We start from the raw sequence: 16,502 nt of genomic DNA, 5'->3' as shown, positions 1-16,502 counted from the left end.
TCTTATTTTTATTTCCGTTCAGCTATATAAGTCAGTGTTTTCTCAACCTGAGACCCTACCTTTGTAAGACATCCCACCCAACCACCTCCTCTAAACTTAAAGACTAGGGACACCTCAGCTAAGCGTCTCTTCTTTTTTGCTTTGTGATTAGGGGACTAGAAAGGATGGCAGTGCAGGGTGAGCAATGTTCCTCCTGCATGATGTTTGAGGTGAGGGACGCCACTACTGTCCCATCCAAGTACATCTTCAGGAAGTGCACCCAACTCTTGCTCCTCCAAGACTGTGTTAGGGAACTGGAGCGGGAGCTGGATGAACTTCGGATAATTCGGGAGGCAGAGACTGTGATAGGTAAGAGTTACAGGGAAGTAGTTACTCCTAGGCATAAAGAAAGCTGGGTGACTGTTCAAAAGGGGAAAAACACAGTCAGTGGAGGGATCCCCTGTGGTCGTTCCACTGAAAAACATGTATACCGTTTTGGATACTGTTGAGGGGGACGACTTACCAGGGCCAAGTAGCGGGGCCCAGGTCTCTGGCACAGAGCCTGTTCCTTTTGGACAGAAGGGAAGGAGGGAAAGGAGGAGACTGTTACTCATTGGGGACTCAATAGTTAGAGATTCAGATAGAAGATTTGTAGGGAAAGAACGAGACTCGCGGTTGGTGTGTTGCTTCCCAGGTGCCAGGGTCCATGATGTCTCGGATCATATCGTTGGGGTCCTGAAGGGAGAGAGTGACCAGCCTCAAGTCGTGCTCCATGTAGGTACCAATGCCATAGGTAGAAAGAGGGATAGGGATGTAAGGCAGGATTTCAGGGAGTTAGGGTGGAAGCTGAGAGCTAGAACAAACAGAGTTGTTATCTCTGGTTTGTTACCGTGCCACATGAAAGCGAGGCAAGGAATAGGGAGAGGTATCAGCTGAACACGTGGCTGCAGGGATGGTGCAGGAGGGAGGGTTTCAGGTACTTGGATAATTAGGGCTCACTCTGCGGAAGGTGGGACCTCTACAAATAGGACGGCTTTCACTTGAACCAGACGGGTACTAATATCCTGGGTGGGAAATTTGCTGGTGCTATTTTGGTGGGTTTAAACGAGCACAGCAAGACGATGGGAAGCATCCCCACAGCAGGTGTAGTTGCAGTGCACAGGAGGATGAGAGTAGGAAGGAGAGGGATAGGATTTCAGGGTCACAGGAATGTGCTGGCAGACAGCGAAGTGGTTTGAAGTGTGTCTACTTCAATGCCAGGAGTATCCAAAATAAGGTAGGTGAGCTTGCAGCATCGATAGGTAGTTGGGACTTCGATGTTATAGCCATTTTGGACACATGGATAGAGCAGGGTGAGGAATGGATGTTACAGGTTCCAGGGTTAGATCTTTCATTACAAACAGGCAATGCAGTACAAGAGGGGGAGGCATGGCCTTGTTTGTCAAGGATAGTATAACGGTGGTTGAGAGAACTTTTGATGAGGACTCTAGTGAGGTAGTGTGGGCTGAGGTTAGAAACAGGAGAGGAGAGGTCACACTGTTTGGAGTTTTGTATAGGTATCCACAGAGTTCCAGGGAGATGGAAGAGAGGATTAGCAAAATTATTCTGGGTAGGAGTGAAAGAAACAGTGTGGTCATTATGGGGATCTTTAACTTCCCCAACATTGCTGGAAATGCTATAACTCTAATACTTCAGATGGATCAGTTTTTGTCCAATGTGTACAGGAGGGTTTCCTGATATAGCATGCCGAAGGACTGACAAGAGGGGAGGCCACACTGGATCTGGTGCTTGGTAATGAACCAGGCCAGGTGTTTGATTTAGTTGTAGGTGAGCACTTTGAAGAGAGTGACCATAATTCAGTTACGTTTAGTTTAGCGATGGAAAGGAATAGGTATTTGCCATAGGTCAAAAGTTATCGATGGGGCAAGGGCAATTATAATGTGATTAGGCAAGAATTAGGATGCATAGAATGGGGTAGCAAAATGCAGGGGACGCAGACAATGGAAATGTGGAGCTGGTTTAAGGAACAGATGTTGTGTATCCTTGATAGGTATGTCCCTGTCAGGCAGAGAGGAAGTGATAACGTAAGGGAACCGTGGTTTATGACAGAAATTGCATATCTTTTTAAGAAGAAGGAGGAGGCTTATGTGTTGATGAGGCAAGATGGTTCAGATGAGGCGATGGAGAGTTACAGATCAGCTAGGAAAGATTTAAAGAGAGTGTTAAGACGAGCAAAGAGAGGACACGAGCAGTTTTTAGCAAATAGAATAAAGGAGAACCCTAAAGCTTTCTATAGATATGTGAGGAATAAAAGGATGATTAGGGTAGGAATAGGGCCAATCAAAGACAGAATTGGGAAGTTGAGTGTGGACCCTGTGGAGATCAGAGAGGTGCTAAATGAACATTTCTCATTGGTTTTCGCTCAGGAAAAGGAGGATATTGTAGAGGAGAAGAATGAGGTATGAGGTATTAGACTAGAAAGGATCAAAGTTAGTTATAAACAGGTGTTATCAATTCTAGAAGGAGTGAAAGTAGACAAGTCCCCTGGGCTGGATGGGATTTCTCCGAAGATTCTCTGGGAAGCTAGGGAGGAGATAGCAGAGCCTTTGGCTTTGATATTTGAGTCGTCATTGTCTACAGGTTTAGTCCCAGAGGACTGGAGGATTGCAAATGTTGTGCCCTTGTTCAAGCAGGGCAGTAGAGATGACCCAGGTAATTATAGACCAGTGAGCCTTACTTCTAGTGTAAGGTAAGGGGTAGGAAAGGTTTTGGAAAGGATTATGAGAGATAAGATTTATAATCATCTAGCAAGCAACAATTTGATTTCAGATAGCCAACATGGTTTTGTCAAGGGGAGGTCGTATCTCACAAACCTCACTGAGTTTTTTTGAGAAGGTGACCAAGCATGTAGATGAGGGTAGGGCAGTTGATGTGGTATACTTGGACTTCAGTAAAGCCTTTGATAAGGTTTCACATGGTAGGCTGTTGGAGAAAATGCAGAAGCATGAAATTGAGGGTGATTTAGCAGTTTGGATTAGAAACTGGCTTTCTGAAAGAAGGCAGCGATTGGTGGTTGATGGAAAATATTCAGCCTGGAGTCCAGTTACTAGTGGTGTGCCACAAGGATCTGTTTTGGGACCACTGCTGTTTGTCGTTTTTATAAATGACTTAGACACAGGCATAGGTGGATGGATTAGTAAATTTGCAGATGACACTAAAGTTGGTGGAGTAGTGGACAGTGTGGAAGAATGTTAAAGGTTGCAGGGGGACTTGGGTAAACTGAGAGGTGGCAAATGGAGTTCAATGCAGCTAAATGTGAGGGATTCACTTTGGGAAGAATAACAGGAAGACAGAGTCCTGGGTCAATGGAAAGAATCTTGGTAGTGTGGATGTGCAAAGGGATCTTGGTGTCCATGTCCATAAATCCCTGAAAGTTGCCACACAGGTGGGTAGTGCTGTTAAGAAGGCATATGATGTGTTAGGTTTCATTCATTCAGGGATTGAGTTCTGGAGGTACAATATCATGTTGCAACTATACAAAACGCTAGTGTGGCCACACTTTACAGTTCTGGTCTCCATATTTCAGGAAGGATATGGAAGCATTGAAAAAGGTGCAGAGGAGATTTACCAGGATGTTGCCTGGTCTGGAGGGCAGGTCTTATGAGGAAAGACTGAGAGACTTGGATCTGTTATCATTGGAAAGAAGAAAGCTAAGGGGGGATTTGATAGAGACATACAAGATGATCAGAGGATTAGATAGAGTAGACAGTGAAAGTCTTTTTCCTAGGATGATGATGTCAGCTTGTACAAGGGGACATAACTACAAATTGAGGGGTAATAGATTTAAGACAGATGTTAGAGGCAGGTTTAGGTTAGATTAGATTACATTACATTACAGTGTGGAAACAGGCCCTTCGGCCCAACAAGTCCACACCGACTAGCCGAAGCGCAACCTACCCATACCCCTACATTTACCCCTTATCTCACACTACGGGCAATTTAGCATGGCCAATTCACCTAACCTGCACATCTTTGGACTGTGGGAGGAAACCGGAGCACCCGGAGGAAACCCACGCAGACACGGGGAGAACGTGCAAACTCCACACAGTCAGTCGCCTGAGGCGGGAATTGAACCCGGGTCTCTGGCGCTGTGAGGCAGCAGTGCTAACCACTGTGCCACCGTGCCGCCCATCTTTACACAGAGCATGGTTCTTTACACAGAGCATGGTAAGGGCTTGGAATGCTCTGCCTGCTAATGTAGTCAACTCAGCCACATTAGGGAGATGTAAACAATCCTTAGATAAGCACATGGATGATGATGGGATAGTGTAGGGGGACAAGCTGAGAATAGTTCACAGGTCGGCAGAACATCGAGAGTCGAAGGGCCTGTTCTGCGCTGTATTGTTCTATGTTCTATAAAATAGGAGTAGGCCATCTGGCCCTTTGATCCTGCTCCTGATTCTGATCCGTTAAATATGATCATGGCTGATCATCCAACTCAGTCTCCTGTTCCCAGATCCTCCCCATACTCTTTGATCCAGATGCAGTTTAAGACTCTGAACTGACCTCAGTGAAGATGTGTCTCTGAGTAGGAGAGACTAGGACCCAAGGGCACAGCACCAAGGGATGACCCTTTCGCACTGATTAGGAGGAACATCTTCAAACACAGAGTGGTGACTCTGGGGAACTCATTGCCTCAAAAGGCTGTGGAGACCAAGTCATTGAGTGTCTATCAGACAGAGGTAGATAGATTCTTGATTAGTAATGGGGATCAAAGGTTACGGGGAGAAAGCAGGAGAATGAGGTTCAGAAATGTATCAACCGTGATCGAATGGTGGAGCAGACACAATGGGTTGAATGGCATAATTCTGCTCTGATATCTTATGGTCTTATTATCCCATGAGCCCTAAGAATTATATCTAACTCCTTCTTAGAGTCATAGAGATGTACAGCACAGAAACAGACCCTTCAGTCTAACTCGTCTATGCCGACCAGATATCCGAACCTAATCTAGTCCCATTTGCCAGCACTTGGCCCATGTCCCTCTAAACCTTTCCTACTCATATATCCACCCAGATGCCATTAAATGTTCTAATTGCACCAGCCTCCACCACTTCCTCTGGCAGCTCATTCCATACATGCACCACCTTCAGTGTGAAAATGTTGCCCCTTAGGTCCCTTTTATATCTTTCCCTGCTCAACCTAAACCTATGCCTTCTAGTTCTGGACTCCCCCAACCCAAGGAAATCCTATCCATGCCCCTCATGATTTTGTAAAACCCTATAATGTCATCCCTCAGCCTCCGACGCTCCAGGGAAAACGTCCCCAGCCTGTTAAGCCTCTCCCCATCGCTCAAACCCTCCAACCCTGGCAAAATCCTTACAAACCTTTTCTCAACCCTTTCAAGTTTCACAACATCCTTCAATAGGAATTGCATGCAATATTCCAAAATGGCTGAAGCAATGTCCTGTACAACATGACCTCCCAACTCCTGTACTCAATGCTCTGACCAACAAAGGAAAGCAAACTAACTGCCTTCTTCACTATCCTATACACCTGCGACTCTACTTTCAAGGAGCTATGAGCCTACACTCTAAGGTCTCTTTGTTCAGCAACACTTCCTAGGACCTTACCATGAGGTGTATCAGGAGAAAGTGAGGTCTGCAGATGCTGGAGACCAGAGCTGAAAATGTGTTGCTGGAACAGCGCAGCAGGTCAGGCAGCATCCAGGGAACAGGAGAATCGACGTTTCGGGCATAAGCCCTGGATGCTGCCTGACCTGCTGCGCTGTTTCAGCAACACATTTTCAGCCATGAGGTGTATCAATCCTGCTCTGATTTGCTCTCCCAAATTGCAGCACCTCGCATTTATCTAAATTAAACTCTATCACACTGCCACTCCTCAGTCCATTGGCCCATCTGATCAAGATCCCATTGTACTTTGAGGTAACGTTCTTCGCTGTCCAGTACACCTCCAATTTTGGTCTCATCTGCAAATTTACTAACATTCACATCCAAATAATTTATGTAAATGATGAAAGGTAGTGGACCCAGGCCTCCAGTGTGAAAAGCAACTCTCCACTCCATCCTTGTCTTCTACCTTCGAGCCAGGTCTGTATCCAAATGGCGGGTTCTCCTGCATTGTTTTGTCCTCAGCCTCTTCCAGTGGTAGTGAATTCCACAACCTCCCCATTCTCTGTGTGAAGGTATTTCTCTTCTTCTCAGTCCTCAGTGTATACAAGAAAATGTTCTGATTCAGTATATGGACGTACGTACCAGCGAAGGTGCAAAAGTTGACCCACTCCTGGAAAATAAGGCAGGGCAAATGACTGAGGTGTCAGTGGTGGAACACTTTGGAGCCAGTGACCATAATTCTATTTTTTTAAAATAGTGATGGAAAAGGATAGACCAGATCTAAAAGTTAAAGTTCTAAATTGGAGGAAGGCCGATTTTAACAGTATTAGGCAAGACCTTTCAAAAGTTGATTGGGAGCGGATATTCGCAGGTAAAGGGACGGCTGGAAAATGGGAAGCCTTCAAAAATGAGATACGAGAGTCCAGAGAAAGTATGTTCCGGTCAGGGTGATGGACAAGACTGGTAGGTGTAGGGAATGCTGGATGACTCGAGAAATTGAGATTTTGGTTAAGAAAAAGAAGGAAGCATATGTCAGGTATAGACAGCAGTAATCGAGTGAATCCTCAGTTGAGTATAAAGGCAGTGGGAGTATACTTAAGAAGGAAATCAGGAGGGCTAAAGGGAACATGTAAATAGAGTTAAGGATAATCCAAAGGGATTTTACAATTATATTAAGGACAAAAGGGTAACTAGGGAGAGAATAAGGCCCCTAAAAGATCAGCAGGGTGGCCTTTGTGTGGAGCCACAGGAGATGGGGGTTATAATAAACAAATATTTTGCATCAGTCTTTACTGTAGAGAAGAACATGGAAGATATAGAATATGGTGAAATTTTGGATGTAGGTTTGCTCCCTGAGCTGAAAGGTTGATTTCCAGACGTTTCATTACCTTACTAGGTAACGTCTTCAGTAGACTTTAGGCAAAGCAATGCTGAAACTTCCTGCTTTCTATTTATATGTTTGGGTTTCTTTGGGTTGGTGATGTAATTTCCTTTGGTGATGTTATTTCCTGTGGTGAAATCACTTCCTGTTTCTTTTCTCAGGGGGTGGTAGATGGGGTCTAACTCGATGTGTTTGTTGATGGAGTTCCGGTTGGAATGCCATGCTTCCAGGAATTCTTGTGTGCGTCTTTGTTGGCTTGTCCTAGGATGGATGTACTGTCCCAGTCAAAGTGGTGTCCTTCCTCGTCCGTATGTAAGGATACTAGCGAGAGTGGGTCATGTCATTTTGTGGCGAGTTGGTGTTCATGTATCCTCATGGCTAGTTTTCTGCCTGTTTGTCCAATGTAGTGTTTGTTACAGTCCTTGCATGGTATTTTGTAAATGACATTAGTTTTGCTTGTTGTCTGTATAGGGTCCTTCAAGTTCATTAGCTGCTGTTCTAGTGTGTTGGTGGGTTTGTGGGCTACCATGATGCCAAGGGGTCTGAGTAGTCTGGCAGTCATTTTCAAGATGTCTTTGATGTAGGGGAGAGTGGCTAGGGTTTCTGGACGTGTTTTGTCTACTTGTTTGGGTTTGTTACTGAGAAATCAGTGGACTGTGTTCATTGGGTACCCATTCTTTTTGAACATACAGTATAGGTGATTTTCCTCTGCTCTGCATAGTTCCTTTGTGCTGCAGTGTGTGTGGCTCATTGAAATAATGTTCTGATGCAGCTTCGTTTGTGGGTGTTGGAATGATTGCTTCTGTAGTTCAATATTTGGTCCGTAATGTGTTGTTTTTCTGTAGACGCTGGTCATACGGATGAGGAAGGACACCACTTCGACTGGGACAACACATCCATCCTAAGACAAGCCAAACAAAGACACGCACGAGAATTCCTAGAAGTATGGCATTCTAACTGGAACTCTATCAACAAACACATTGAGTTAGACCCCATTTACCACCCCTCTGAGAAAAGGAACAGGAAGTTACTTCACCACAGGAAATAACATCACCAAAGGAAATGACATCATCAACCCAAACATATAAATAGAAAGCAGGAAGTTTCAGCATTGCTTTGCATAAAGTCCACTGAAGATGTTACCTAGTAAGGTAATGAAACATCTCGAAATCAACCTTTCAGCTCAGGGAGCAAACCTACATCCAAAACCTCAACCTGAGCTACAAGTCTTCTCAACACTTGCTAATTATAAGTCTTCTCAAAACTCGCTAATATGGTGAAATAGATGGTGACAACTTGAAAAAAGTCCATGTTACGGAGGAGGAGGTGTGGGATGTCTTAGAATGTATGATGGTGAATAAATCCCTGGGATCTAATCAGGTGTAACCGAGAACTCTGTAGGAAGCTAGGATTGCTGGGCTCCTTGCTGAGATATTTGGATCATCGATAACCACAAGTGAAGTGCCGGAGGACTGGAGGTTGGCTAACATGGTGCCACTATTTAAGAATGGTATTAAGGAAAAGCCAGGGAAATATAGACCAGTGAACCCGATGTCAGTGCTGAGCAAGTTATTGGGGGGAGTTCCTGAGGGGCAAGATTTACTTGTATTTGGAAAGACAAGGATTGATTAGGGATAGTCAACATGGCTTTGTGCATCGAAAATCATGTCTCATGAACTTGATTGAGTTTTTTGAAGAAGTACAGAAGAGGATTGATGAGTGGACATGATCTATGTGAACTTCAGTAAGGCGTTTGACATGGTTGACTGGTTAGCAAGGTGAGATCACATGGCATATGGGTAGAACTTGCCATCTGGATACTGACCTGGGTCAATGGTAGAAGACAGAGGGTGGTAATGGAGGGTTGCTTTTCAGACTGGAGGTCTGTGACCAATGGTGTGCCACAAGGATTGATACTGGGTCCACCACTTTTCATTGGATGTGAACATAGGAGGCATGTTCATAAGTTTGCAGGTGACACCAAAATTGGAGGTGTAGTGGATAGTGAAGAAGATTACCTCAGAGTACAATGGGATCTTGATCAGATGGGTCAATTGGCTGAGTGCGCACATGGAGTTTAATTTAGATAAATGTGAGGTGCCACATTTTGGAAAGGAAAATCAGGGCAGGAGTTATACACTTGGGGGGGCAGGTGGCTTGGGGAAAGAGGCCGTGGAGTGCAGATTTATAGTTCCTTGAACGTGGAATTGCAGGTAGATATTTTAGTGAAGAAGACGTTAGATATGCTTTCCTTATTTTGGACAGTACATTGAGTAACGGAGTTGGGAGGTCATGTTGAAACTGTCCAGGATATTGGTGAGGCCACTTTTGGAATAGTGTCTGCAATTCTAGTCTCCCTCCTATAGGAAGGATATTGTTTAACTTGAAATGGTTCAAAAAAGATTTACAGGAATGTTGCCAGTGTTGGAGGATTTCAGCTATAGGGAAATCCTAAATAGACTGGGGCTGTTTTTCCTGGAGTGTTGGAGGCTGAGAGATGACCTTAGAACATAGAACATAGAACAATACAGCACAGAACAGGCCCTTCGGCCCACGATGTTGTGCCGAACATTTGTCCTAGCTTAATCACCCATCCATGTACCTATCCAATTGCCGCTTAAAAGTCGCCAATGATTCTGACTCTGCCACTCCCACAGGTGGTGCATTCCATGTCCCCACCACTCTCTGGGTAAAGAACCTACCCCTGACATCTCCCCTATACCTTCCACCCTTCACCTTAAATTTATGTCCTCTTGTAACACTCTGTTGTACACGGGGAAAAAGTTTCTGACTGTCTACTCTATCTATTCCTCTGATCATCTTATAAACCTCTATCAAGTCACCCCTCATCCTTCGCCGTTCCAATGAGAAAAGGCCTAGCACTCTCAACCTATCCTCGTACGATCTATTCTCCATTCCAGGCAACATTCTGGTAAATCTTCTCTGCACCTCTCCAAAGCTTCCACATCTTTCCTAAAGTGAGGCGACCAAAACTGCACACAGTACTCCAAATGTGGCCTAACCAAAGTCCTGTACAGCTGCAATATCACTTCACGACTCTTGAATTCAATCCCTCTGCTAATGAACGCTAATACACCATAGGCCTTCTTACAAGTTCTATTCACCTGAGTGGCAACTTTCAAAGATCTATGAACATAGACCCCAAGATCCCTCTGCTCTTCCACCTTACTAAGAACCCTACCGTTAACCCTGTATTCCGCATTCTTATTTGCCTTTCCAAAATAGACAACCTCACACTTGCCAGGGTTGAACTCCATCTGCCACTCCTCAGCCCAGCTCTGCATCATATCTAAGTCCCTTTTCAGCCAACAACAGCCCTCCTCACTATCCACAACTCCACCAATCTTCGTCTCATCAGCAAATTTACTGACCCACCCTTCGACTCCCTCAGCCAAGTCATTAATAAAAATTACGAACAGCAGAGGACCCAGAACTGATCCCCGCGGAACTCCACTTGTAACTGGGCTCCAGGCTGAATATTTACCATCTACCACCACTCTCTGACTTCGACCGGTTAGCCAGTTTTCTATCCAAATTTCCCTCTATCCCATGCCTCCTGACTTTCTGCATAAGCCTACCATGGGGAACCTTATCAAATGCCTTACTAAAATCCATGTACACTACATTCACTGCTCTACCCTCATCCACATGCTCGGTCACCTCCTCAAAGAATTCAATAAGACTTGTAAGGCAAGACCTACCCTTCACAAATCAATGCTGGCTGTCCCTAATCAAGCAGTGTCTTTCCAGATACTCATAAATCCTATCCCTCAGTACCCTTTCCATTACTTTGCCTCCCACCGAAGTAAGACTAACTGACCTGTAATTCCCGGGGTTATCCCTATTCCCTTTTTTGAACGGTGGTTTATAAAATCATGAGGGGCATGGATAGGCTATTTAGTCAAGGTCTTTACCCTCAGTTGGGGGAGTCCAGAACTAGAGGTATAGGTCAAGGGTGAGAGGGAAAATTTAAAAGGGACCTAAGGCGTAACAATTCATGTACAGTAGAGGGTGGTGAGTGTATGGAATGAGCTGCCAGAAGAGCTCCCCCAGTCCCATGCCTGACTCGGAGAAGGGAGTGGACGGAGCTGGTGGCCGCCTGGCCCCTGTACTCGGCACTGTCTTCCTGAGCCTGGGGCTATCAGTGCCCACCACGGCCCTGCGCATCATCTACTTCCGAAGTGAAGCCGAGCCAGAGCACCCCAAGCAGGTGAAAGAACAGGGACAGAAAGGGAAACACATCACCAAGTCTGCTGCTGGGATAGGCGCTACACAAATGCAGCTCTTCCTTGTTGTTGAAAGGAAAGTAATTTGATGTTTTGACATTTCCCCGTTTACACCAGAGCTTTCCTCGTTATAAATTGCTGCCGCTCCGAGTCAGGGTGAAGGAATCTCTCGGGAAATCCCGGGAATGGCACTGAGGCCAATTGGGAAGCTCGTCTCTGAGTGGTCAGTATCTGGAGCATCCCATTGGCCTCAGTGCCCCTGGAGAGGGGAGAGGGGGGAGGGGGAACCAGAATGGCTGCAAGGATTCCACTCCCACCCAGGGATGACCTTGAGAAGATCCCAGTCACCACTTGAGGGACTGAATGTCCTCCATCACTCACCTGTGGGAGCTGAGGCTTTGGGGAAGGAGGGGGTGGTAATGTAAAATGGGGAGGAGCAGGAGGGGGTCGTGGAGAGGGAGACCCCGAGGAGGGGGTCCTTGAGAACCCGGAGAGCTTATCCCAGCCAGCGATGCCCACATCCCCATAAATGAATGTTTAAGAAGCCCCTCCTTGTGGGCTGCCATTGCAATGTCCCTCTTAAACACTTTCCCTCTCAGAGTTAACCAGGTTCAAAGGGACAGACAGAACTAAACACAGTGCTCTCACTGAGAAAGCGGAGTTTGAGCCATTCGCTTGCCTTTATTGGTCAGTGCATTGAGTATCGGAGTTGGGAGATCACGTTGTATCTGTACAGTCTGTTCAGCCACTACTGGAATACTGCATTCAATTCTGGTCTCCCTGCTATAGGAAGGATGATGTGAAACTTTAAAATGTTCAGAAAAGATTCACAAGGATGTTGCTGGGGTTGGAGGGTTTGACCTACAGGGAGATGCTGAACATGTTGGGGCTGTTTTCCCTGGAGTGTCGGAGCCTGAGGGGGACTTTATAGAGTTTTATAAAATTATGAAGGGCATGGATAGGGTGAATAGTCAAAGTCCTTTCCCTGGGCTGGGGTGTCCAAAACTAGATGGCAGAGGTTTAATGTGAGAGGGGAAAAATTTAAAAGGGATCCATGGGGAATTGTTTTTTTCATGCAGAGGGTGGTGAGTGTATGGACTGAGCTGCCAGAGGAAGTGGATGAGACTTGTACAATTACAACATTTAAAGGGCATCTGGGTGGGTATGTGAATAGGAAGAATGAATATGAATGTGGGACAAGTGCTGGCAAATGGGGCTAGATTAATTTAGGACATCTGCTTGGTGTGAATGAGTTGGACCGAAGGGTCTGTTTCTATGTTTTACGAATAAGACTCTATCTGAAAAGTGCTGGTTCCCTTTTGTTGCTTTTGTTGTTCTCACTGCTGCTTTGTTATTTCACATTAAACAGCGTTGTCTGCTTCGTTTGACCTACAACCCTACTTTTACAGTGGTGTACATAAACTGCAGGGTCTCTCCCTCCCCTCTGTGTTCCTGCAACCACCCTCAGACTGGGCTGGGATGGGGCTATTCAGGCTGAGCTTCTTAAGCTGCCTGTCACCCCTGTGCAGACCGAGGTGAGGCAGTGATGTCTCTGGGTGAAACTGGGAAACCATAGCCTCCCGTTGTATTGACCGTGGGCCAGCTTGGGAGGCTCACAGAGAGAGAGAGAGAGAGAGAGAGAGACTGCAGACAGAAATCAGAGGAAGCTGCTGGCAGGTGATCACAGTCTGAGATTGGGCGAGAGTGAGAACTGCAGATGCTGGAGATCAGAGTCGAGAGTGTAGTCCTGGAAAAGCACAGCCGGTCAGGCAGCACCTGAGGAGCAGGAGAATTGATGTTTCAGGCAAAAGCCCTTCATCAGAGTCTGAGATTGCTCAGTCCCTCTGCAATCTGAGAGCTCCACATGGGAATACAGACAGGAACACTGTCTCCAACCCTGAGCCCAGCATCTCTCCCACTGGATCACTCTCTGTCAGGTCTCTGAATTGTTCATCTGCTGTGGGGGAGGTTCAGATGTTGCTTGATATCACTCTGAGGTGGCGCCACAGTCTGCCCTATCTGCGCACAGCACGATCCAAATAACAGGAGGGTGGGCGTGAGCTGACCATTTCCTTTCTGAGTTTCTCTTCAGCATCGGGGACAGATATTGATCAGGTTCATTGCACTGAGCTCAGGGGAGCAGTTGAACCCAATCTCACTTTCTGTGAAGGCTCAGCTTTTCTCTCCACTAATTCCTGTGTGTTTTCCAGGAACCTGCAAACAGGGAAAGTGAGACTTCCCGGGAATACGCTGTGCTTTCTGTCACCAGCAGAGGTGGATTCAGGGTGGCTTTGGGTTTGAGGGAAATGGTCCCACTGCAACTGCACCTTGGGAATATCCTATTCCTGTTAACAGCTGGAGAATTCCAAGTGCCCATCCTGAGGCGCAGTGAGAGAGGGGGTCTCCAAGGGTCAAGCTCTCTCCCCTCGAAGTGGGAAGGTGGTGGGTTCAAGCCCCATTCCGGGGAGGGTGGTCAGTGCCCAGGGTGAGCCCCTTTGAAGTGTCTCCTCTCAGAAGTGGCCTCTCTCAGGTTGTCAATGATCTCCCTGTCACTTTTCTGAGAAAAAAAAGAGCAAAGGCAGGAATTCAAGGTGGTTGCTCCACCTCACAACTGGTTCCATTTTAACACAGGAAGAAATACCAAACAGATTAAACAACAAAGACAGAGCTTCCCTTATTACATGATGGATACACACCAACACTAAAAAAACCTCACAGCTTCAAGTCGATGTTATTCCCAAAGAACATGATTCCATTTGTGAATCTGCTCCACTCACTTTATCCAGTCCCTTTAGGAACATCTGCAGCCACTTTCCGCTCTCCTGTCCCTGAGCCCATGACCTTGGTCAGACAACAGACAGACAACGGTAAATCCAGGCTCACAACCAGGATGTGAGTTCGAGGCTAAGACCAATGTCCCGCCCAGTGACCCCCGTCACCAGTCTCTGCTCTTTCTCCCTTCATTGCCTGTTCTTTTCACAAATAAATGGATCCCGCTGTGTGAGCCGAGCTGGGCAAACCCAGGCCTCCCCAAGTCATCCTGGGCCCCGAGTGCCCTGTCCCTGGGCCTTGCTCAGAATGGGACATGTGGGCCTGGGGTTTTCGAGCCCAATGCTTTCAGCTGGAGAAGAGGATGAGGCATGTCCCCTTTCTCCAGGACAGGGGAATCCAGAACCAAGCCGAGCCAGGCCAGGCTCCTGTTCCCTGGATGGCCCTCAGGCTTCACCAGGGGATCCCAGCACCAGGCCTGGATTTGACAGATCAACGTCTAAATCTGGAATGGAAAGTGATTCCCATTAAAGTGGCCCAATGTTGTAAAGCCCCCTCACTCCCCCCCCCATTGAAGCAAAATTCAATAAAATTATACGAGACCACCAAAGCTGGAAACAAGACAATTTATTCTACGATCTTGCAAGAAAGGACTTCAGTTGCAGAAAGCAAATGAAGCAAATTAGAACTCAGGTTAATGTACAGTTATACCCTTTGAGTTGAGTGAGGTCATCTCTCCAGACTTCTAATTACCCAATCTCTCTTACTGTGCCATACCACTGCCCAGCTGCGCTCCACCCTTATTACTTCCCCCTTCCCCAGGTTGGCACCCTTCCTCTCTGGAAGTGCTGACACACACGTTATTTTGTCAACAGTACATCTAGATCTGGTTTAACATTTTGTATCAATTCTGCTGGTACATTCCATCCTGGGACATTTCATTAACTTGTATCATTTTGTATAGCCCAAACATTTCGGTTATCTCAGCTTTTCGCTGAAAACATAATTTTTTAAAAGAACTTATTTGCTATAATAATTAACACCAAAGTTAGTATTTAATTAACCACAATTATACAATGAAAAGTAGAGATACTCTTCCCTAAATACCTGCAGAGTTAATAGTTCTCTTGCTGTACGTCTTTTCTGTATGCTTTTTCTATATCTGCAAAAAAACACTTTTCCCCATTTCTAACACCCCGCCCACACCCCCACACACACATCCCCCTCCCCCCACACACAAACATTCCCCCTATACACACAGCCCTCCCCCCTACACACAGCCCTCCCACAACCCATACCCAGGGACTGTCTCTAATTCTCTGTGTTTCTCTCCCAGTCTCTGTGACCCTGGATGTGGAAACAGCGAATCCCCGGCTCGAGGTCTCTGAGGATCTGAAGAGTTTGAGGTGGACCGGGACCCCGCGGAGTCTCCCTGGCACCGGGAAGAGGTTTACAGACGGTCTCTGTGCCCTGGGATCACAGGGATTCACATCGGGGAGACATTACTGGGAGGTGGAGGTGGGAGGGAAATCAGGGCTGGAATCTGGGAGTAGCCTCAGAGTCTGTGGAGAGGAAAAGATGGGTCAGTCTGATCCCGGAGAGTGGATTCTGGACCATGGAGCAGGATGGGAATCAGTTTTATATAAACTCTTCTCCTCAATCCCCTCTCCCTGTCAGTCTGATCCCCAGGAAGGTGGGAGTTTATCTCAGTTATGAATCTGGGACAGTTTCATTTTACAACGTGGACACCAAGTCCCATCTCCACACCTTCACTGGGAATAAATTCACTGGGAAGCTTTATCCTTTCTTCAGGACCCGGGATGTAAACCAGTTTCTGAGAATCAGCAGTACAAGGGGTGGGGCCTCCCTGACGTCACAGTGATTCCCAGGTTTAGGGTCTGGGTCAGGGATTGGGGTCAGAAACCTCCCATTGACAACAGGATGTTACTGAATGTGTTATTGAATTCTGAGATTATACTTTGTAACATCACAACCAAACTGTCAATAAATCAGATACAAATATAAACGTCAGATGGTGAAAATAAAAAGTAAATTAAATATCTTGTGTCTCTCCATCCTTCATTTACTCCTGCTTCAGTCCCATCCTCCATCTCTTCACCTGTTTCCCAGTCTGGAGCTGGGATTTCTCTGTGTTTCCATTTCTCACTCTGCACCCGGAACATGAAATCCTGAGGGAGAAATCCAAACACTGAAGGGTGGCAAAGCTGCATTTGCATGGCATCCTCTCCTGAGATGCTTGGATCATTACACAGAATCTCTGTCAGGATATGCAATATCCTCAAAGTTTAACTGCCCAAAGTTTGGGAGAAGATTTGTAGCTCGGGTGCTCGTTGTTGTGGTTCTGTTCGCCGAGCTGGGAATTTGTGTTGCAGAAGTTTCGTCCCCTGTCTAGGTGACATCCTCAGTGCTTGGGAGCCTCCTGTGAAGCGCTTCTGTGATGTTTCCTCCGGCATTTATAGTGATTTGTCTCTG

The sequence above is a fragment of the Chiloscyllium plagiosum genome, unplaced genomic scaffold (genome assembly GCF_037043375.1).
Source record: "Chiloscyllium plagiosum isolate Xiang-an unplaced genomic scaffold, Cpla_swu_hap1 HiC_scaffold_35, whole genome shotgun sequence".
Taxonomy (NCBI): domain Eukaryota; kingdom Metazoa; phylum Chordata; class Chondrichthyes; order Orectolobiformes; family Hemiscylliidae; genus Chiloscyllium; species Chiloscyllium plagiosum.
This window is presented reverse-complemented; position numbering follows the sequence as displayed.